Genomic DNA, 21,257 nt, shown 5'->3' with positions numbered 1-21,257 from the left:
ACAGATTTTTCTCAGTCTGATTTCGGCTGGGAAAAAAATCGCAAATGGAGTGTCACATATTGATTAACATTGGTCCGAGTGCAATCCAATTTTTTATCGGATTGCACTCGTCCGTTTTCCTCACAAGTGGAGATGAGCCCTTTGACACCTTGCTGATTTTGTAAGTTTGCCCACTGACAAATACATGAATAGTCTATAATTTTAAGGGTAGGTTAATTCTATCAATGAGAGATAGCATATCAAAAGTAAAGTCCAGAAAATCACATTATAAATTATATAAATTTGCATTTTGCAGCGATATTTTCTGCCGTGCTATGCAGGGCTGTTTTCTGCAGTTTAGGGGTGCAGGGATACTTTCCGCAATGAGGTGGTCGTGGGGTAGAGGGGCAGGGATATATTCAGCAATGGTTTGGTGGGTGAAGTGGTTTTGGGGTGAGGAGCTGGGATATTTTTAGGAGTGGTTTGGGGGTGCAGGGATATTTTCTGCCATGCTATGGGGGTGAAGGTATATTTTTTGCAGTGGTTTGGGGTGCACGGATATTTTCCACTGCTGGGACTGATAGCAGTAAAGTCTCATCCACATGTCATTGCTGAGGGGATGGAGTTCACAGGAGACAGCAGCCACAGACCTTGGTCCGAGAGTGAAACCACACCTTGTTTAGTTACAGATGGGAAGGACCACAGTGATTTCTAACCACAGTATCAACCATGACCTCCATCATTCACAACTATAACTCCCAATGTACTCTCAGTAGAATGTCCTCACAGTGGTGGCACAGAAGCCCTCTGAGTGTGCACCACTGAGACCCCAATCCCCCCTCCATCACTGCCATTAGATGGTGAACATTATATTACTATAGGTTTATTCTAAACTGCTGGAAACGGAGTGAGAAAGAAAAAAACTTTATTGACACAGAAAACAACAAAGTCAATGTCTCACAATATGAAGAAAGACGCAGGAGAATCGGAGCCGTGATAATCAGATCCCATCCCTGGAGCCGTGAAGGGAGAGGAGCAGATCCTGTTGTTACTGGCTCAGAATCTAATTGAAGAAGACAAGGACTAAATATGGTACTGCTGGGAGTTGTAGTACTTGTGTTATACATAGTTACTAAGGTTGAAGGAAGACTTTAAGTCCATTTAGTTCAACCCATAGCCTAACCTAACATGCCCTAACATGTTGATCAAGAGGAAGGCAAAATAACTCATGTGACAAAAAGTAAGCTCCACTTTGGGAAAAAAAATTCCTTCCCGACTCCACATACGGCAATCAGACTAGTTCCCTGGATCAACGCCCTATCAAGGAATCTAGTATATACAGTATACCCTGCAACATTATACTTTTCCAGAAAGGTATCCAATCCCCTCTTAAATTTAAGTAATGAATCACTCATTACAACATCATATGGCAGAGAGTTCCATAGTCTCACTGCTCTTACAGTAAAGAATCCGCGTCTGTTATTATGCCTAAACCTTCTTTCCTCCAGACGTAGAGGATGCCCCATTGTCCCTGTCTCAGGTCTATGATTAAAAAGATCACCAGAAAGGTCTTTGTTCGGTCTCCTCATATATTTATACATTAAAATAAGATCACCCCTTAGTCTTCGTTTTTCCAAACTAAATAGCCCCAAGTGTAATAACCTATCTTGGAATTGCAGACCCCCCAGTCCTCTAATAACCTTGGTTGCTCTTCTCTGCACCCGCTCCAGTTCAGCTATGTCTTTCTTATACACCGGAGACCAGAACTGTGCACAGTATTCTAAGTGTGGTCGAACTAGTGACTTGTATAGAGGTAAAATTATGTTCTCCTCATGTGCATCTATGCCTCTTTTAATGCATCCCATTATTTTATTTGCCTTTGTAGCAGCTGCCTGACACTGGCCACTGAACATGAGTTTGTCATCCACCCATACACCCAGGTCTTTTTCATTGACGGTTTTGCCCAGAGTTTTAGAATTAAGCGCATAGTTATACATCTTATTACTTCTACCCAAGTGCGTGACCTTACATTTATCCCCAGTAAAGCTCATTTGCTATTTATCAGCCCAAGCTTCTAGTTTACATAAATCATCCTGTAATATAAAATTATCCTCCTCTGTATTGATTACCCTGCAGAGTGTCATCTGCAAACATTCAAATTCTGCTCTGAATGCCACATACAAGGTCATTATAGAATCGCTCCTCCTTAATTACCTGCCAGACCTGCTGCCGCCTCTGGATCTCTTTCTGCATCTCCTCTATCTTCTCCCTCCTGGCCAGGACGGACTGCGCCATCCGTGCGTCCTCCTGCCGCTTCTCCTTTAAGAGCCTGCGCAGGTATTCCCGCTGCTTGAGGAGGTACGGCACCAGGTGGCTGCGCTCATCATCCTCTGGGATCCCACTAGGATGCCTGAAGGTGGGGGACTACAATTGTAACAAACCCTCAGCTATGAAATCTGTGCACAGTTATGAAGACCTCGGCACTCACCACTGCAGCTCAATGTTATCTCCAGCCTCTCGCTCCAGGCTGTCAAGAGAGTCTAGCAGAACCGCAAGCTTTCCATCCTCCTTAAGCTCCCGGATCTCTGCCTGAAAATGGAAGAGATTTGAAAACTTGTGCTCCTGGGTCAAGACACTGCCCGCCAGGGGCTCTGCAAGATACAAACATTGATGAAGGAGTGCAGCAGGGCCATAAACTGCTCGTAGATGCTCCGGGTAATCTCCGGTCCCATCTTGTACAACCTGCAGTAACAGTTGTCGAATCTCTGATAACTGCAGAAAGAGGGGAGAAGTGTCATCAAAAGAAAATTTCATACTTCAGTCATCCGCACATCTGCCCAGAAACATACTGCGAGCAATTAATGGGACAGCTGTGTGACTGAGCGCAGTCAGGCTGTAAGAGCACTGCGAGGCATCACCTACTAACAGTCAGGTTGTAAGAGCACAGCTAGGCATCATCTACTAACAGACGGGCTGTAAGAGCACTGCTAGGCATCAACTACTAACAGCCGGGCTGTAAGAGCATTGCTAGGCATCACCTACTAATAGCCGGGCTGTAGAGAGCACTGTTAGGCATCACCTACTAATAGTTGGGCTGTAAGAGCACTGCTAGGCATCACCTACTAACAGTCAGGCTGTAAGAGCACTGCGAGGCATCACCTACTAATAGCCGGGCTGTAAGAGCACTGCGAGGCATCACCTACTAATAGCCGGGTTGTAAGAGCACTGCTAGGCATAACCTATTAACAGTTGGGCTGCAAAAGCACTGCTAGGCATCACCTACTAATAGCTGGGCAGTAAGAGCATTGCTAAGTATCACCTGCTAACAGCCGGGCTTTAAGAGCACTGCTAGGCATCACCTACTAATAGCCGGGCTGTAGGATCACTGCTAGGCATCACCTACTAATAGCTGGGCAGTAAGAGCATTGCTAGGTATCACCTACTAACAGCCGGGCTGTAAGAGCACTGCTAGGCATCACCTACTAATAGCCGGGCTGTAGGATCACTGCTAGGCATCAACTACTAATAGCTGGGCACTAAGAGCATTGCTAGGTATCACCTACTAACAGCCGGGCTGTAAGAGCACTGCTAGGCATCACCTACTAATAGCCGGGCTGTAGGATCACTGCTAGGCATCACCTACTATCAGCCGGGCTGTAAGAGCACTGCTAGGTGTCACCTACTAACAGGTGAGCTGTAAGAGCAGTGCTGGGCGTCACCTACTAATAGCCGAGCTGTAATCGCACTGCTAGACATCACCTACTAACAGCCTGGCTATAAAAGCATTGCTATGCATGACCTACTAACAACCAGCCTGCAAGAGCACTGCTGGGCGTTACCTAATAATAGTTGAGCTGAAAGAGCACTGCTAGGCATCACCTACAAACAGCCAAGCTGTTAGAACACTCCTAGGCATCACCTACTAACAGCCGGGCTGTAAGAGCACTGCTAGGCATCACCTACTAACAGCCGGGCTGTAAGAGCACTGTTGGTGTCATCTACTAACAGCTGGGTTGTAAGAACACTTCTAGGCATCACCTACTAACAGCAGGGCTCTAAGAGCACTGCTAGACATCACCTACTAACTGCTGGGCTGTAAGAGCACTGCTGGGCATCACCTACTAACAGCTGGGCTGTAAGAGCACTGCTGGGCGTCACCTACTAGCAGCCGTGCTATAAGAGCATTGCTATGCATCACATACTAACAGCCAGGCTGAAAGAGCACTGCTAGACTTCACCTACTAACAGCCGGACTGTAAAAGCACTGCTAGGCATCACCTACTAACAGCGGGTCTCTAAGAGCACTGCTAGACATCACCTAATAAAAGCTGGTCTGTAAGAGCACTGCTGGGCATCACCTACTAACAGCTGGGCTGTAAGAGCACTGCTGGGCGTCACCTACTAACAGCCATGCTAAAAGAGCATTGCTATGCATCACATAATAACAGCCAGGCTGTAAGAGCACTGCTGGGCATCCCCTGCTAACAGCTGGGCTGTAAGAGCACTGTTAGGCATCACCTACTACAGTAACAGCCGGGCTATAAAAGCATTGCTATGCATGACCTACTAACAACCAGGCTGTAAGAGCACTGCTGGGCGTCACCTACTAACAGTTGGGCTGTAAGATCACAGCTAGGCAGCACCTACTAACAGCCGGGCTATAAGAGCACTGGTGGACGTCACCTACTAAAAGCCAGGCTGTAAGAGCACTCCTAGGCATCACCTACTAACAGCCGGGCTGTAAGAGCATTGCTAGGCATTACCTACTAACAGCCGGGCTGTAAAAGCACTGCTGGGTGTTACCTACTAAAAACTGGGCTGTAAGAGCACTCCTAGGCATCACCTACTAACAGCCGTAATGTAAGAGCACTGCTAGGCATCACCTAATAACAACTGGGCTGCAAGAGCACTGCTGGGCATCACCTACTAACAGCCGGGCTGTAAGAACACTGCTGGGCGTCACCTACTAACAGCTGGGCTGTAACAGCACTGCTAGCCATCACCTACCCAATAACCGGGCTGTAGGAGCACTGCTAGGCATCAACTACTAACAGTCGGGCTGTAAGAGCACTGCTAGGCATCACCTACTAACAGCCGGGCTGTAAGAGCACTGCTAGGTGTCACCTACTAGCAATCGGACTGTAAGAGCACTGCTAGGCATCACCTTCTAACAGCCGGGCTATAAGAGCATTGCTATGCATGCCTTACTAACAATCAGGCTGTATGAGCACTGCTAGGCATCACCTACTAACAGCCGGGCTATAAGAGGACTGCTGGACGTCACCTACTAACAGCCAGGCTGTAAGGGTACTCTTAGGCATCACCTACTAACAGTTGGGCTGAAAGAGCACTGCTAGGCATCACCTACTAACAGCCGAGCTGTAAGAGCACTGCTGGGTGTCACCTACTAACAGCCAGGCTCTAAGAGCACTACTAGGCATCACCTACTAACAGCCGGGCTGTAAGAGCCCTGCTTGGTGTCACCTACTAACAGCTGGGCACTAAGAGCACTCATAGGCATCACCTACTAACAACCGGGCTGAAAGAGCACTGCGAGGCATCACCTACTAAAAGCCGGGCTGTAAGAGCCCTGCTAGGCATCACCTACTAACAGCTGGGCTGTAAGACCACTGCTGGGCGTCACCTACTAACTGCCTGTCTGTAAGAGCACTGTGTTGTGAATTCTGTGGCCAAGCTCCCTCCTGTGGTCGTGAGTGGTACTTCGGCTGGTTCTGTCTATGAGCTTCCTTTGGTGGATGAGAGTGGTACTGCGGCTTCTGAGTTTCCTTCCTCAGGTGATGAGGTTAAGTCGTTAGGTGCTGCTCTATTTAACTCCACCTAGTGCTTTGATCCTGGCCTCCAATCAATGTTCTAGTATTGGTCTTGCATTCTCATGGATCATTCCTGTGGCCTGTCTTCCTGCATAAGCTAAGTTTTGCTTGTGTTATATTTGTTTGCTATTTTTTCTGTCCAGCTTGCTATATTGGTTTTTCTTGCTTGCTGGAAGCTCTGGGACGCAAAGGGAGCACCTCCGTACCGTTAGTCGGTGCGGAGGGTCTTTTTGCCCCCTCTGCGTGGTTGTATGTAGGGTTTTGTGTTGACCGCAAAGCAATCTTTCCTATCTTCGGTCTGTTCAGTAAGTTGGGCCTCACTTTGCTAAATCTATTTCATCTCTGAGTTTGTATTTTCATCTCAACTCACAGTCATTATATGTGGGGGGCTGCCTTTTCCTTTGGGGTATTTCTCTGAGGCAAGCTAGGCTTATTTTTCTTTCTTAGGGCTAGCTAGTTTCTCAGGCTGTGCTCGAGGCGCATAGGACTGGTCAGGAGCGCTCCACGGCTACCTCTAGTGTGGTTGGATAGGATTAGGGATTGCGGTCAGCAGAGTTCCCACATCTCAGAGCTCGTCCTATGTTTTTGGTAATTGTCAGGTCACTTTGTGTGCTCTGAACTTCAAGGTCCATTGTGGTTCTGAATTACCTGTTCACAACAGTACTGGAGGCCCAAAGTACTAATGCTTCTCAATAGAGGGAAAGGAGAAGTTCTGAGACCATTTTTTTTTATTTGCACTGTGTTCTGTCTTTCTTTTCCCCTTTACATCAGGGTGGTTCAGAACACAGGTGTGGACATGGACATTCAGGGTCTGTTCTCTTTGATGGATAATCTCGCTATCAATGTACAGAATATTCAAGATTTAGTGGTTCAGAATCCTATGTTAGAACCTAAAATTCCTATTCCTGAGTTATTTTCTGGAGATAGAGCTAAGTTTTTGAATTTTAAAAATAATTGTAAACTATTTCTGGCTTTGAAACCCCGCTCCTCTGGTGACCCAGTTCAACAAGTTAAGATCATTATTTCTTTATTACGTGGCGACCCTCAAGACTGGGCATTTTCCCTTGCGCCAGGAGATCCTGCATTATGTAATATTGATGCGTTTTTTCTGGCGCTCGGATTGCTGTACGATGAACCTAATTCAGTGGATCAGGCAGAGAAAAATTTGCTGGCTCTGTGTCAGGGTCAGGATGAGATAGACATTTATTGTCAGAAGTTTAGAAAGTGGTCCGTGCTCACTCAATGGAATGAATGTGCGCTGGCAGCTATTTTCAGAAAGGGTCTCTCTGAAGCCCTTAAGGATGTCATGGTGGGATTTCCTATGCCTGCTGGTCTGAATGAGTCTATGTCTTTGGCCATTCAGATCGGTCGACGCTTGCGTGAGCGTAAATCTGTGCACCATTTGGCGGTATTATCTGAGCATAAACCTGAGCCTATGCAGTTCGATAGGACTTTGACCAGAGCTGAAAGGCAAGAACACAGACGTCAGAATGGGCTGTGTTTCTACTGTGGTGATTCCACTCATGCTATCTCCGATTGTCCTAAGCGCACTAAGCGGTTTTCTAGGTCTGCCACCATTGGTACGGTACAGTCGAAATTTCTTTTGTCCGTTACTTTGATCTGCTCTTTGTCTTCCTATTCTGTCATGGCATTTGTGGATTCAGGCGCTGCCCTGAATTTGATGGACTTGGAGTTTGCTAGGCGCTGTGTGTTTGTCTTGGAACCCTTGCAGTGTCCTATTCCATTGAGAAGAATTGATGCTATGCCTTTGGCCAAGAATAAGCCTCAGTATTGGACCCAGCTGACCATGTGCATGGCTCCTGCGCACCAGGAGGATATTCGCTTTCTGGTGTTGCATAATCTGCATGATGTGGTCGTGTTGGGGTTGCCATGGCTACAAGTCCATAACCCAGTATTAGATTGGAAATCAATGTCTGTGTCCAGCTGGGGTTGTCAGGGGGTACATGGTGATGTTCCATTTCTGTCTATCTCATCATCCACCCCTTCTGAGGTCCCAGAGTTCTTGTCTGATTACCGGGATGTATTCGATGAGCCCAAGTCCAATGCCCTACCTCCGCATAGGGATTGTGATTGTGCTATCGATTTGATTCCTGGTAGTAAGTTTCCTAAGGGTCGACTGTTTAATTTATCTATACCTGAGCACGCCGCTATACGGAGTTACGTGAAGGAGTCTTTGGAGAAGGGTCATATTCGCCCGTCATCGTCGCCATTGGGAGCGGGGTTCTTTTTTGTGGCCAAGAAGGATGGTTCGCTGAGACCTTGTATTGATTACCGCCTTCTAAATAAAATTACGGTCAAATTTCAGTACCCCTTGCCACTGCTGTCTGATTTGTTTGCTCGGATTAAGGGGGCTACTTGGTTCACCAAGATAGATCTTCGTGGTGCATATAATCTTGTGCGTATTAAACGGGGCAATGAATGGAAAACAGCATTTAATACGCCCAAAGGCCATTTTGAGTACCTGGTTATGCCATTCGGGCTTTCTAATGCTCCATCAGTGTTTCAGTCCTTTATGCATGACATCTTCCGAGAGTACCTGGATAAATTCCTAATTGTATACTTGGATGATATTTTGGTCTTCTCGGATGATTGGGAGTCTCATGTGAAGCAGGTCAGAATGGTGTTCCAGGTCCTGCGTGCTAATTCTTTGTTTGTGAAGGGGTCAAAGTGTCTCTTTGGTGTTCAGAAGGTTTCATTTTTGGGGTTCATTTTTTCTCCTTCTACTATCGAGATAGACCCTGTTAAAGTTCAGGCCATTTATGATTGGACTCAGCCAACATCTCTGAAGAGTCTGCAGAAGTTCCTGGGCTTTGCTAATTTTTATCGTCGCTTCATCAATAATTTTTCTAGTATTGCTAAACCGTTGACTGATTTAACCAAGAAGGGTGCTGATGTGGTCAATTGGTCTTCTGCTGCTGTGGAAGCTTTTCAGGAGTTGAAGCGTCGTTTTTCTTCTGCCCCTGTGTTGTGCCAACCAGATGTTTCGCTTCCGTTCCAGGTCGAGGTTGATACTTCTGAAATTGGAGCAGGGGCTGTTTTGTCGCAGAGAAGTTCTGATTGCTCGGTGATGAAACCATGCGCCTTCTTTTCCAGGAAATTTTCGCCTGCTGAGCGAAATTATGATGTTGGCAATCGAGAGTTGCTAGCCATGAAGTGGGCATTCGAGGAGTGGCGTCATTGGCTTGAAGGAGCTAAGCATCGCATGGTGGTCTTGACTGATCACAAGAACTTGACTTATCTCGAGTCTGCCAAACAGTTGAATCCTAGACAGGCTCGTTGGTCACTGTTTTTCTCCCGTTTTGACTTTGTGGTTTCGTACCTTCCGGGCTCTAAAAATGTGAAGGCGGATGCCCTGTCTAGGAGTTTTGTGCCCGATTCTCCGGGTTTGCCTGAGCCGGCGGGTGTTCTCAAAGAGGAGGTAATTTTGTCTGCCATCTCCCCTGATTTGCGGTGGGTGCTGCAAAAATTTCAGGCTAATAGACCTGACCGTTGCCCAGCGGAGAAACTGTTTGTCCCTGATAGGAGGACAAATAAAGTTATCTCTGAGGTTCATTGTTCGGTGTTGGCTGGTCATCCTGGAATCTTTGGTACCAGAGATTTGGTGGCTAGATCCTTTTGGTGGCCGTCTCTGTCGCGGGATGTGCGTTCTTTCGTGCAGTCCTGTGGGATTTGTGCTCGGGCTAAGCCCTGCTGTTCTCGTGCCAGTGGGTTGCTTTTGCCCTTGCCGGTCCCGAAGAGGCCTTGGACACATATCTCTATGGATTTTATTTCAGATCTCCCCGTCTCTCAAAGAATGTCGGTCATTTGGGTGGTTTGTGATCGCTTCTCTAAGATGGTCCATTTGGTGCCCTTGTCTAAATTGCCTTCCTCCTCTGATTTGGTGCCATTGTTTTTCCAGCATGTGGTTCGTTTACATGGCATTCCAGAGAACATCGTTTCTGACAGAGGTTCCCAGTTTGTTTCGAGGTTTTGGCGAGCCTTTTGTGCTAGGATGGGCATTGATTTGTCTTTTTCCTCGGCTTTCCATCCTCAGACAAATGGCCAGACTGAACGAAACCAATCAGACCTTGGAAACATATCTGAGATGTTTTGTTTCTGCTGATCAGGATGATTGGGTGTCCTTTTTGCCTTTGGCTGAGTTCGCCCTTAATAATCGGGCCAGCTCGGCTACTTTGGTTTCGCCGTTTTTCTGCAATTCTGGGTTCCACCCTCGTTTCTCTTCAGGGCAGGTTGAGTCTTCGGACTGTCCTGGTGTGGATACTGTGGTGGAAAGGTTGCAGCAGATTTGGACTCATGTAGTGGACAATTTGACTTTGTCCCAGGAGAAGGCTCAACGTTTCGCTAACCGCAGGCGCTGTGTGGGTCCCCGACTTTGTGTTGGGGATTTGGTTTGGTTGTCATCTCGTTATATTCCTATGAAGGTTTCCTCTCCTAAGTTTAAGCCTCGTTTCATTGGTCCATATAGGATTTCTGAGGTTCTTAATCCTGTGTCTTTTCGTTTGACTCTTCCAGCTTCTTTTTCCATCCATAACGTGTTCCATAGGTCATTGTTGCGGAGATACGTGGCACCTGTGGTTCCTCCTGCTCCGGTTTTGATTGAAGGGGAGTTAGAGTATATAGTGGAGAAGATTTTGGATTCTCGTGTTTCGAGACGGAAACTCCAGTATCTGGTTAAGTGGAAAGGTTATGGTCAGGAAGATAATTCCTGGGTCTTTGCCTCTGATGTCCATGCTGCCGATCTGGTTCGTGCCTTTCATGTGGCTCATCCTGGTCGGCCTGGGGGCTCTGGTGAGGGTTTGGTGACCCCTCCTCAAGGGGGGGGTACTGTTGTGAATTCTGTGGCCAAGCTCCCTCCTGTGGTCGTGAGTGGTACTTCGGCTGGTTCTGTCTATGAGCTTCCTTTGGTGGATGAGAGTGGTACTGCGGTTTCTGAGTTTCCTTCCTCAGGTGATGAGGTTAAGTCGTTAGGTGCTGCTCTATTTAACTCCACCTAGTGCTTTGATCCTGGCCTCCAGTCAATGTTCTAGTATTGGTCTTGCATTCTCATGGATCATTCCTGTGGCCTGTCTTCCTGCATAAGCTAAGTTTTGCTTGTGTTATTTTTGTTTGCTATTTTTTCTGTCCAGCTTGCTATATTGGTTTTTCTTGCTTGCTGGAAGCTCGGGGACGCAGAGGGAGCACCTCCGTACCCTTAGTCGGTGCGGAGGGTCTTTTTGCCCCCTCTGCGTGGTTGTTTGTAGGGTTTTGTGTTGACCGCAAAGCAATCTTTCCTATCTTCGGTCTGTTCAGTAAGTTGGGCCTCACTTTGCTAAATCTATTTCATCTCTGCATTTGTATTTTCATCTCAACTCACAGTCATTATATGTGGGGGGCTACCTTTTCCTTTGGGGTATTTCTCTGAGGCAAGCTAGGCTTATTTTTCTTTCTTAGGGCTAGCTAGTTTCTCAGGCTGTGCTCGAGGCGCATAGGACTGGTCAGGAGCGCTCCACGGCTACCTCTAGTGTGGTTGGATAGGATTAGGGATTGCGGTCAGCAGAGTTCCCACGTCTCAGAGCTCGTCCTATGTTTTTGGTAATTGTCAGGTCACTTTGTGTGCTCTGAACTTCAAGGTCCATTGTGGTTCTGAATTACCTGTTCACAACAGAACTGCTAGGCATCACCTACTAATAACCAGGCTGTAAGGGCACTGCTAGGCATCACCTACTAACAGCTGGGCTGTAAGAGCACTGCTAGGCATCACCTACTAACAGCCGGGCTATAAGAGCATTGCTATGCATGACCTACTAACAACAAAGCTGTAAGAGCACTGCTAGGCCTTACCTACTAATAACCGAGCTATAAAAGAATTGCTATGCATCACATACTAACAGCCAGGCTGTAAGAGCACTGCTGTGCATCACCTACTAACAATCAGACTGTAAGAGCACTGCTAGGCATCACCTACTAGCAGCCAGGCTATAAGAGCATTGTTATGCATGACCTACTAACAACCAGCCTGCAAGAGCACTGCTGGGCATTACCTAATATTAGTTGAGCTGAAAGAGCACTGCTAGGCATCACCTACAAATAGCCAAGCTGTAAGAGCACTCCTAGGCATCACCTACTAACAGCCAGGCTGTAAGATCACTGCTAGGCATCACCTACTAACAGCCGGGCTGTAAGAGCACTGCTGGTGTCACCTACTAACAGCTGGGTGGTAAGAACACTTCTAGGCATCACCTACTAACAGCGGGGCTCTAAGAGCACTGTTAGACATCACTTATTAAGAGCTGGGCTGTAAGAGCACTGCTGGGCATCCCCTGCTAACAGCTGGGCTGTAAGAGCACTGTTAGGCATCACCTACTACAGTAACAGCCGGGCTATAAAAGCATTGCTACGCATGACCTACTAACAACCAGGCTGTAAGAGCACTGCTGGGCGTCACCTACTAACAGTTGGGCTGTAAGAGCACAGCTAGGCAGCACCTAATAACAGCCGGGCTATAAGAGCACTGGTGGACGTCACCTACTAACAGCCAGGCTGTAAGAGAACTCCTAGGCATCACCTACTAACAGCTGTGCTGTAAGAGCCTTGCTAGGCATCACCTACTAACAGCTGGGCTGTAAAAGCACTGCTGGGTGTTACCTACTAACATCTGGGCTGTAAGAGCACTCCTAGGCATCACCTACTAACAGCCGGAATGTAAGAGCACTGCTAGGCATCACCTACTAACAGCTGGGCTGTAAGAGCACTGCTGGGCATCACCTACTAACAGCCGGGCTGTAAGAACACTGCTGGGCGTCACCTACTAACAGCTGGGCTGTAACAGCACTGCTAGCCATCACCCACCCAATAACCGGGCTGTAAGAGCACTGCTAGGCATCACATACAAACAGCTGGGCTGTAAGAGCACTGCTAGGTGTCACCTACTAACAGCCGGGCTGTAAGAGCAGTGCTGGGCATCACCTACTAACAGCTGGGCTGTTAGAGCACTGCTAGGCATCACCTTCTAACAGCCGGGCTATAAGAGCATTGCTATGCATGTCTTACTAACAACCAGGCTGTATGAGCACTGCCAGGCATCACCTACTAACAGCCGGGCTATAAGAGCACTGCTGGACGTCACCTACTAACAGCCAGGCTGTAAGAGTACTCCTAGGCATCACCTATTAACAGTCGGGCTGAAAGAGCACTGCTAGGCATCACCTACTAACAGCTGGGCTGTATGAGCACTGCTGGGTGTCACATACTAACAGCCAGGCTCTAAGAGCACTACTAGGCATCACCTACTAACAGCCGGGCTGTAAGAGCCCTGCTTGGTGTCACCTACTAACAGCTGGGCACTAAGAGCACTCATAGGCATCAACTACTAAGAACCGGGCTGAAAGAGCACTGCGAGGCATCACCTACTAAAAGCCGGGCTGTAAGAGCCCTGCTAGGCATCACCTACTAACAGCTGGGCTGTAAGACCACTGCTGGGCGTCACCTACTAACTGCCTGTCTGTAAGAGCACTGCTAGGCATCACCTACTAATAACCAGACAGTAAGGGCACTGCTAGGCATCACCTACTAACAGCTGGCTGTAAGAGCACTGCTAGGCATCACCTACTAACAGCCAGGCTATAAGAGCATTGCTATGCATGACCTACTAACAGCCAGGCTGTAAGAGCACTGCTGGGCATCACCTACTAACAATCAGACTGTAAGAGCACTCCTAGGCATCACCTACTAACAGCCGGGCTGTAAGAGCACTGCTAGGCATCACCTACTAACAGCCGGGCTGTAAGAGCACTGCTCGTTTCACCTACTAACAGCTGGGTGGTAAGAACACTTCTAGGCATCACCTACTAACAGCGGGGCTCTAAGAGCACTGTTAGACTTCACCTACTAAGAGCTGGGCTGTAAGAGCACTGCTGGGCATCCCCTGCTAACAGCTGGGCTGTAAGAGCATTGCTATGCATGACCTACTAACAACCAGGCTGTAAGAGCACTGCTGGGCGTCACCTACTAAAAGTTGGGCTGTAAGAGCACAGCTAGGCAGCACCTACTAACAGCCGGGCTAAAAGAGCACTGGTGGACGTCACCTTCTAACAGCCAGGCTGTAAGAGCACTCCTAGGCATCACCTACTAACAGCTGGGCTGTAAGAGCATTGCTAGGCATCACCTACTAACAGCCGGGCTGTAAAATCACTGCTGGGTGTTACCTACTAACAACTGGGCTGTAAGAGCACTCCTAGGCATCACCTACTAACAGCCGGAATGTAAGAGCACTGCTAGGCATCACCTACTAACAGCTGGGCTGTAAGAGCACTGCTCGGCATCACCTACTAACAGCCAGGCTGTAAGAACACTGCTGGGCGTCACCTACTAACAGCTGGGCTGTAACAGCACTGCTAGCCATCACCTACTAACATTCGGGCTGTAAGAGCACTGCTAGGAATCACCTACTAACAGTCGGGCTGTAAGAGCACTGCTAGGTGTCACCTACTAACAGCCTGGCTGTAAGAGCAGTGCTGGGCATCACCTTCTAACAGCTGGGCTGTGTGAGCACTGCTAGGCATCACCTACTAGCAATCGGACTGTAAGAGCACTGCTAGGCATCACCTTCTAACAGCCGGGCTATAAGAGCATTGCTATGCATGTCTTACCTACTAGCAGTCGGACTGTAGGAGCACTGCTAGGCATCACCTACTAACAGCCGGGCTATAAGAGCACTGCTGGACGTCACCTACTAACAGCCAGGCTGTAAGAGTACTCCTAGGCATCACCTACTAACAGTCGGGCTGAAAGAGCACTGCTAGGCATCACCTACTAACAGCCGGGCTGTTAGAGCACTGCTGGGTGTCACCTACTAACAGCCAGGCTCTAAGAGCATTACTAGGCATCACCTACTAACATCTGGGCTGTAAAATCCCTGCTCGGTGTCACATACTAACAGCTGGGCACTAAGAGCACTCATAGGCATCACCTACTAACAACCGGGCTGAAAGAGCACTGCGAGGCATCACCTACTAAAAGCCGGGCTGTAAGAGCACTGCTAGGCATCACCTACTAATAACCAGGCTGTAAGGGCACTGCTTGGCATCACCTACTAACAGCTGGGCTGTAAGAGCACTGCTAGGCATCACCTACTAACAGCCGGGCTATAAGAGCATTGCTATGTATGACCTACTAACAACCAGACTGTAAGAGCACTACCAGGGCTCACCTACTAATAGCCGAGCTATAAAAGCATTGCTATGCATCACATACTAACAGCCAGGCTGTAAGAGCACTCCTAGGCGTCACCTACTAACAGCTCGGCTGTAAGAGCATTGCTAGGCATCACCTACTAACAGCCCGGCTGTAAAAGCACTGCTGGGTGTTACCTACTAACAACTGTGCTGTAAGAACACTCCTAGGCATCACCTACTAACAGTCGGGCTGTAAGAGCACTGCTAGGCATCACCTACTAACAGCTGGGCTGTAAGAACACTGCTGGGCATCACCTACTAACAGCCGGGCTGTAAGACCAATGCTGGGCGTCACCTACTAACAGCTGGGCTGTAACAGCACTGCTAGCCATCACCTACCCAATAACCAGGCTGAAAGAGCACTGCTAGGCATCACCTACTAACAGTCGGGCTGTAAGAGCACTGCTAGGAATCACCTAACAGTCGGGCTGTAAGAGCAGTGCTGGGCATCACCTGCTAACAGCTGGGCTGTAAGAGCACTGCTAGGCATCACCTACTAGCAGTCGGACTGTAAGAGCACTGCTAGGCATCAACTTCTAACAGCCGGGCTATAAGAGCATTGCTATGCATGATCTACTAATAACGAGGAGGTATGAGCACTGCTGGGCGTCACTTAATAAAAGTCAGGCTGATAGAGCATTGCTATGCATCACATACTAACAGCCAGGCTGTAAGAGCACTCCTAGGCATCACCTACTAACAGTTGGGCTGTAAGAGCACTGCTAGGCATCACCTACTAACAGCTGGGCTGTAAGAACACTGCTGGGCATCACCTACTAACAGCCGGGCTGTAAGACCAATGCTGGGCGTCACCTACTAACAGCTGGGCTGTAACAGCACTGCTAGCCATCACCTACCCAATAACCAGGCTGAAAGAGCACTGCTAGGCATCACCTACTAACAGTCGGGCTGTAAGAGCACTGCTAGGAATCACCTAACAGTCGGGCTGTAAGAGCAGTGCTGGGCATCACCTGCTAACAGCTGGGCTGTAAGAGCACTGCTAGGCATCACCTACTAGCAGTCGGACTGTAAGAGCACTGCTAGGCATCAACTTCTAACAGCCGGGCTATAAGAGCATTGCTATGCATGATCTACTAATAACGAGGAGGTATGAGCACTGCTGGGCGTCACTTAATAAAAGTCAGGCTGATAGAGCATTGCTATGCATCACATACTAACAGCCAGGCTGTAAGAGCACTGCTAGGCATTACGTATTAACAGCTGGGCTGTAAAAGCACTGCTGGGTGTCACCTACTAACAGCCAGGCTCTAAGAGCACTACTAGGCATCATCTACTAACAGCCGGGCTGTAAGAGCCCTGCTGGGTTTCACCTACTAACAGCTGGGCTCTAAGAGCACTCATAGGCATCACCTACTAAAAGCTGGGCTGAAAGAGCACATCGAGGTATCATCTACTAATAGCCGAGCTGTAAGAGCACTGCTAGGCGTCACCTACTAACAGCTGGGCTGTAAGACCACTGCTGGGTGTCACCTACTAATAGCCTGTCTGTAAGAGCACTGCTGGACATCACCTAGTAATAACCAAGCTGTAAGGGCACTGCTAGGCATCACCTACTAGCAATCGGACTGTAAGAGCACTGCTAGGCATCAACTTCTAACAGCCAGCCTATAAGAGCATTGCTATGCATGTCCTACCAACAACCAGGCTGTATGAGCACTGCTAGGCATCACCTACTAACAGTCGGGCTGTAAGAGCACTGCTAGGAATCACCTAACAGCCGGGCTGTTAGAGCACTGATGGGTATCACCTACTAACAGCCGGGCTGTAAGAGCAGTGCTGGGCATCACCTACTAACAGCTGGGCTGTAAGAGCACTGCTAGGCATCACCTACTAACAGCCGCGCTGTAAGAGCACTGCTGGTCGTCACCTACTAATAGCCTATGGCTGTAAGAGCACTGCTAGGCATCACATACTAACAGCCAGGCTGTAAGAGCACTGCTAGGCATCACCTACTAACAGCTGCGCTATAAAAGCATTGCTATGCATCACATACTAACAGCCAGGCTGAAGGAGCACTGCGAGGCATCATCTACTAACAGTCGGGCTGTAAGAGCATTGCTAGGCATCACCTACTAACAGCCGGACTGTAAGAGCATTGCTCAGCATCACATACTAATAGCCAGGCTGTAAGAGCATTGCTATTCATCACTTACAAACAGCCAGGCTGTAAGAGCACTGCTAGGCATCATTTACTAACAACCGGGATGTAAGAGCACTGCTAGGCATCACATACTAACAGCCGGGATATTAGAGCATTGCTTTGCATGACCTACTAACAAAAAGGATGTAAGAGCACTGCTGGGCGTCGCCTACTAACAGCTGGGCTGTAAGAGCTCTGCTAGGCATCACCTACTAACAGCCGCGCTATAAGAGCATTGCTATGCATGACCTACTAACAGCCGGGTTGTAAGAGCACTGCTAGGCAAAAGGCATCACATACTAATAGCTGGGCAGCAACAGCACTATTAGTCGTCAGCTACAAACAGCTTGGCAAGAAGAGAACTGCTAGGAGTCTTGTACCAACAGCCGGGCTGTAAGAGCACTGCAAAGCATCACCTAACAGACGGTCAGTGAGAGCACTGCTGAGCGTCAACCACTAACAGCCAAGCGGTAACAGCATAGTTGGACATCACTTACTAACAGCATATCAGTAAGAGCTCTCCTAGGAGTCATGCACCAACAGCTGGCCGGTGGGAGCACCGCTAGGCATCACCTACTAACAGCCGTACTTTAAGAGCACCTCTAGGCATCACTTACTACAGCTAGGCAGTAAGGGCACCTCTAGATTTCACTATCTAAAAGCCAGGCATTAATAGCATTGCTAATTGTCACCTCCTAACAGCAGGGCAGTAACAGCACTGCTAGGGGTCACCTACCAACAGCCAGGCAATAAGACCACTGCTAGTCAGCACCTACCAACAGACAGTAAAAGCACTGGTGGTGAGCATTGCTTACCAGAAGCCAAGCAAATAGAGCACTGTTGGGCGGCCTTTACCTACAACCAGGAAGTAAGAGCACTGTAAGTCATCACCTACCATCAGCCGGGCAATAAGAGTACTGCTGGGTGTTACCTACCAACGGATGGGCGGTAACAGCAATGCTTGGCGTCACCCACCAACAGCCGGACAGTAAGAAGCACTGCTAGGAGTCCACATACCAACAGCCAGTTCATAAGAGCACTGGTAAGCATCACCTACTAACACAGGGCAGTAAATACACTCCAGGGTGTTACCTACCAACAACCAAGCAGTCAAGGCACTGCTGTATGTCTTTTACCAGAAGCTGGGCACTAAGACCACTGCTAGGAGGCAGCAAATAGCAGGGCAATAAGTGCACTGCTAGATGGCGTCTAATAACAGCCAGGCAGTAAGAGAACTGCTGGGCAATAAGAGCACTGCTTGGCATCACCAACTAACAGCCAGTGAGAAGCACTGCAGGAAGCACCTACCAACACCTGGGAAGTAAGAGGTCTGATAGACATCACCTACTAATATCCGAGCAGTAAGAGCAATGCTAGGTGTAACCTATCAATAGACAGGCAGAAAGAGAACTGCTAGGAGTCACTTACCAACAACCGGGCAGTAAGAGCACTGCTGGGCATCACCTACTGAAAGCCCGGTAAGAGCACAGCTTGGTGTCACCTACTAACAGCTGGGCAGTGAGAGCACTGCTAGGTGTCACCTACTAACAGCTGGGCAGCAAGAGCACTGCTAGACGTCACCTACTAACAGCCGGGCTGTAAAAGCATTGCTATGCATCACATACTAACAGCCAGGCTCTAAGAGCAAAGCTAGGAGTCACCTACTAACAGCCGGATGGTAAGAAGCACTGCTGAGCATCAAATACCAACAGCCAAGCCTTAATAGCACTGCTAGAAGTCACCTATCAACAGCCAGTCCCTAAGTAACAGCCAGGCAGTAATAGCACTGCTGAGAGTCACCCACAAACAGTCGGGCAGTAAGAGCACTGTTAGGCTTCACCTTATAACAACCGGACAATAAGAGTGCTGCTGGTGGTCTCCTACTAACAGGCGGACATTAACAGCACAGCTAGGAGTCACTTACCAACAGTCAGTCCGTAAGAAAACTGCTAAGCATCACCTACTAACATAGCACTGTTGGGCATCAGCTACCAGCAGCCAAGCATGGAGAGAACAGCTAGGCGGCACATATTAAAAAAATGGGCAGAAAGAGTACTGCTGTGCAGAACCTATTAACAGGTGGGTAGTAAGATCACTGCTAGACGTCACCTACCAACAGCCAAACAGTAAAAGCACCGCTGGACATCGCCTACCAGCAGCAGGGCAGTAAGAGCACTGCTGGACAACGCCTACCAGCAGCAGGGCAGTAAGAGCACTGCTGGACAACGCCTACCAACAGCTGGACCAGTAAGAGCAGTGCTGGACATCGCCTACCAGCAGCCGGACCAGTAAGAGCAGTCCTGGACGTCGCCTACCAGCAGCCGGGCAGTAAGAGCAGTGCTGGACATCGCCTACCAGCAGCCGGACCAGTAAGAGCAGTGCTGGACGTCGCCTACCAGCAGCCGGACCAGTAAGAGCAGTGCTGGATGTCACCTACCAGCACCCGGACCAGTAAGAGCAGTGCTGGACGTCACCTACCTGAACCCGAGCAGTGCTGGACATGGTAGAAAAACACAATGGAGCAACCACCAGCTCACTGGGTTGAGAAATTCCTAGAATAGGGGCGCAGTGCATGGAGACTTCAGGCTGGTTTCCTGAGTAAATGAACAGTGGAAAAAAATGAGAAAATCCAGCAACCGCAAAAGTCATAAAACATCACATTTATTAGATTTAACACATGAAAAGAAAAAAAAATAACGTTATGTTTTTTACATTTTTCCTTTTCATGTGTTAAATTTAATAAATGTTTTATGACTTTTGCGGTTGCTGGATTTTCCCATTTTTTTCACTGCTGGACATCACTTCCCAGCAGTGCTCTTAATGCCTGCTACTGGTATCAGGAATTGCTCTGATCACAGCAGTTTAACCTCTTAGAGCTCAGTTAATTGCAGGGACAGCATGTGCACAGTTAAACAGAGGTGGGGCTACTTATATGTATTCGCATGACTTTTGGGCCGCCATCTTGGTACACCTTCACATCCTGTGACAAGGCACCCTGGGTGCAGTATGCAATTTGTTAGGTTTTCTATAAAAATGGAGGGATGGGAAAAGACAGGGAATGAAATGCGGGGTGAGGACATCTGGGTGTGATCATCGCTGCAGGCAGACAGTGTAAGAATATATGGATTGTCAGCTCCTCAGTTTAGAGCTAAATTGTGCGAAGAGTCACCATAGAAGCAGCCAATCAAAATGAGCCTATGAAACGTAAAACCAATCACAAACTGTTTAACAAAACACACAACCAATCAGGACGCAGAAGCAACTAACAACGACACACACGGAATAATGACAACATAAGAAAAGTCACAGCAACCAATTACATCGAATGAGGATGCGAGAGAGGACCTCACTTTCCCACATCCATCAGCCCCGCAAGGAACTTGTCCACCACCATGTTGAACAAGAGGAGATGCCCGAACTCATCCGGTTCGGCAGTCTCTGGTTCTGGAGCCTCAGCTGCAGATAACGAGGCTCTTTCCTCCACTTCCACCTTCTCTGCCATCGTCGCTGATCCACTGTTTTTCCCGCCACACGCTTCTTACTTCCTGATTGGCTGATCTGGCTGTCACTCACAAGAGCAGCTTCCGGCATGTCACGTGACTGTCTGAAGAAGCAGGAATGATACTAGTGATGGGCAGTCCGGTTCTTTTTCATGATCGGGTTCATTCGGCTCCACTCACCATAAAGAGCCGACTCTTTAAGCTCACGAACCAGCACTTTTTAAAATAGAAATGCGTTTTCCACTGTCATTGTTCCAGGTCTTTGCCTGTACAGAGAGAGCCTCATTATAGACCTGGATAACTATCTAGTGAAGCAACACAGACAGTGTTTTCAGCATTGCTGTTTCCCCAGGTTGTTCGCTCTTGTGAACAGGGCCCGTGCTACTTGGTTGTACAGTAGTCTTAACATATTACTTTCTAATATGTGGCAGTTTTTGTACATTGCTGTAGTCATTCCCTCTTAGACACAATTTATCTGCATCCATATTTTTTCTGCAAACGGAAGCAAACGCACGGAACTGCATCCTGATCAGGATTTTGTTGGAAATGTCAA

General features: G+C 48.3%; 1 pseudogene; it reads right to left on the bottom strand.

Moving 5' to 3' along the window:
* Nucleotides 1-906: 906 nt before the first annotated feature.
* LOC138651042 (polyamine-modulated factor 1-like) lies at nucleotides 907-20,706 on the bottom strand (annotated as a pseudogene).
* Nucleotides 20,707-21,257: the final 551 nt, after the last annotated feature.

The sequence above is a fragment of the Ranitomeya imitator genome, chromosome 1, assembly GCF_032444005.1.
Source record: "Ranitomeya imitator isolate aRanImi1 chromosome 1, aRanImi1.pri, whole genome shotgun sequence".
NCBI classification, from domain to species: Eukaryota; Metazoa; Chordata; class Amphibia; order Anura; family Dendrobatidae; genus Ranitomeya; species Ranitomeya imitator.
This window is presented reverse-complemented; position numbering and strand designations above follow the sequence as displayed.